Here is a 3,064-nt window from a genome sequence, read left to right on the forward strand (position 1 = left end):
CCTCTCCCTCATATTCGTTCGTTCGTTTTCTCTCTCTCTCTCTCTTTCTCCCTCGTGTTCTCTCTCTCTATCTCTCGCTGGTGTTATCTCTCTCTCTCGCTCGTGTTTTCTCTGTCGCGTGTTTTCTCTCTCTCTCCCTCGTGTTCTCTCTCTCTCTCTCTCTCACTTGTGTTGTCTCTTGTGTTCTCTCTCTCATACTCGTGTTCTCTCACTCGCTCTCGTGTTTTTTTCTCTCTCTCCCCCTCATGTTCGTTCGTTCGTTCTCTCTCTCTTTCTCGCTTGTTTTCTTTCTCGCTTGTTTTCTCTCGCTCGTGTTCTCCTCTCTCTCTCTCTCTCTCTCTCTCTCCCTCTCTCTCCCTCATCTTCATTCGTTCGTTCATTTTCTCTCTCTCTCTCTCTCGTGTTCTCTCTCACGCTCGTGTTCTCCTCTCTCTCTCCCTCATGTTAATTCGTTCGTTCTCTCTCTCTCTCTCTCTCTCTCTTACTCGCTCGTGTTCTCTCTCTCTTGCTCGTCTTCTTTCTCTATCTCTCTCTCCCTCCTGTTCTCTCTCTCTCTCATGTTCGTTCGTTCTCTCTATCTCTCTCTCTGGTGTTCTCTCTCTATCTCTTCCTCCCTCATGTGTGCTCTCTCTCTCTCCCTCTCTCTCTCCCTCGTGTACGTTCGTTCGTTCTCTATCTCTCGTGTTCTCGCTCTCTCTCTCTCATGTTCATTCGTTCGTTCGTTTTTCTCTCTCTCTCTCTCTCTCTTGCGCTCTCTTTCTCTATTTCTTGCTCGTGTTCTCTCCCTCGCTCGTGTTCTTCTCTCTCTCTCTCTCCCCTCGTGTTCTCTCTCTCTCTCTCCATCTCACGTTCGTTCATTTTCTCTCTCTCACTCCCCCTTGTGTTTTCTTTCTCTCTCTCTCTCTCTCTCTCTCTCTCTCTCATGTTCATTCGTTCATTCTCTCTCTCTCGTGTTCTTGCTCTCTCCCTCTCTCTTTCTCTCTCTCTCTCTCTCTTTCACGCTTGTGTTCTCTCTCTCTATCTCTCGCTCGTGTTCTCTGTCTCTCCCTCATGTTTGTTCGTTCGTTCGTTCATTCTCTCTCTCTCGCGTTCCCGTGTTCTTTCTCTCTCTCTCTCTTTCTCGCTCATGTTCTCTCTCTCTCTCTCTCTCTATCTCCCACTCACTCCCCCTTGTGTTTTCTCCTCGTGCTTTCTCTCTGTCTCAATCATGTTCTGTCTCTCTCGCTCGTGTTTTCTCTGTTGCATGTTTTCTCTCTTTCTTTCTTTCTTTCTTTCTTTCTTTCTCTCTCTCTCTCTCTCTCTCTCTCTCTCTCTCTCTCTCTCTCTCTCTCTCTCTCTCTCCCCCTCATATTCTCTCTCTCTCTTTCTCGCTCGTGTTCTCTCTCTATCTCCCTCTCCCTCGTGTTTTTCTCTCTCTCACTCGTGTTGTCTCTCGTGTTTTCTCTCTCTCGTTCGTTCGTTCTCTCTCTCTCTCTCTCTCTCTCTCTCCCCCCCTCGTGCTTTGTCTCTGTCTCAATCATATTCTCTCTCTCTCCCTCATGTTTGTTCATTCTCTCTCTCTCTTTCTTGCTCGTGTTCTCTCTCTCTCTCTCTCTCTCCCTCGTGTTCGTTCGTTCGTTCGTTTGTTCCCTCCATCTCTCTCTTGTTTTCTCTCTCTATCTCACTCTCCCTTGTGTGCTCTCTCTCTCCCTCGTGTTATCTCTCCCTCGTGTTATCTCTCTCTCGCTCGTGTTTTCTCTGTCGCCTGTTCTCTCTCTCCCCTCATATTCTCTCTCTCTCTCCCTCATGTTCGTTCGTTTTCTCGCTCGTGTTCTCTCTCTATCTCTCGCTCGTGTTCTCTCTCTATCTCCCTCTCCCTCGTGTTTTTCTCTCTCTCATTCGTGTTGTGTCTCGTGTCTTCTCTTTCTCATGTGCTCTCTCTCGCTCTCCCTCATGTTCGTTCGTTCGTTCGTTCGTTCCTTCTCTCTCTCTCTCTCTCGTGTTCTCTCTCTATCTCTTCCTCCCTCGTGTTTTCTCTCTCTCTCTCTCTCACTCCTTCTCTCTCACTCCTTCTCTCTCTCGTATTCTCTCTCTCTCCCTCCCTTGTTATCTCTCTCTCTCCCTGGTGTTCTCTCTCTCTCCCTGGTGTTCGTTTGTTCCTTCGTTCGTTTTCTCTCTGTCTCAATCATGTTCTGTCTCTCTCGCTCGTGTTTTCTCTGTTGCGTGTTCTCTCTCTCTCTCTCTCCCCCTCATATTTTCTCTCTCTCCCTCATGTTCATTCGTTTGTTCTCTCTCTCTCTCTTTCTCGTTCGTGTTCTCTCTCTCTCCCTCGTGTTCGTTCATTCGTTCGTTCATTCGTTCTCTCTCTCTCGCGTTCCCGTGTTCTTTCTCTATCTCTCTCTTTCTTGCTCGTGTTCTCTCGCTCTCGCTCGTGTTCTCTCTCTCTCCCTCTTTGTTCGTACTCTCTATCTCTCTCTGGTGTTCTCTGTCTATCTCTCTCTCCCTCGTGTTATCTCTCCCTTGTGTTATCTCTCTCTCGCTCGTGTTTTCTCTGTCGCGTGTTCTGTCTCTCTCTCTCTCTCTCTCCCCTCCCTCTCTCTCTCTCTCTCTCTCTCGTGTTCTCTCTCTCTCTTCCTCATGTTCATTCGTTCGTTCGTTCGTTCTCGCTCTCTCTCGTGTTCTCTCTCTCTCTCTCTTTCTCGCTCGTGTTCTCTCTCTTGCTCGTGTTCTCTATCTCTCTCTCTTATTCGTTCGTTCTCTCTCTCTCTCTCACACACACACACTCGTGTTCTCTCTCGTTCTCTCGCTCGTGTTCTCCGCGCTCTCTCTCTCTCTCCCTCATGTTCATCCATTCCTTCTCTCTATCTCTCTCTTGTGCTCTCTCTCTCTCTGCCCCTCGCTCATGTTCTCTCTCTCTCTCTCTCGCTCGTGTTCTCTCTCCCTCGCTCGTGTTCTCTCTCTCTCTCTCTCTCTCTCTCTCCCCCCCCTCGTGTTCTCTCTCTCTTTCTATCCATCTCATGTTCGTTCGTTCATTCTCTCTCCGTCGTGTTCTCTCTCTCTCTCCCTCCCTCTCTCTCTCTCTCTC

General features: G+C 48.6%; 1 pseudogene; it reads right to left on the reverse strand.

The window, feature by feature from the left end:
* Positions 1-209: 209 nt before the first annotated feature.
* LOC132813082 (RNA-binding protein 25-like) lies at positions 210-1,653 on the reverse strand (annotated as a pseudogene).
* Positions 1,654-3,064: the final 1,411 nt, after the last annotated feature.

Source organism: Hemiscyllium ocellatum, unplaced genomic scaffold (assembly GCF_020745735.1).
Source record: "Hemiscyllium ocellatum isolate sHemOce1 unplaced genomic scaffold, sHemOce1.pat.X.cur. scaffold_3216_pat_ctg1, whole genome shotgun sequence".
Classification (NCBI taxonomy): Eukaryota; Metazoa; Chordata; class Chondrichthyes; order Orectolobiformes; family Hemiscylliidae; genus Hemiscyllium; species Hemiscyllium ocellatum.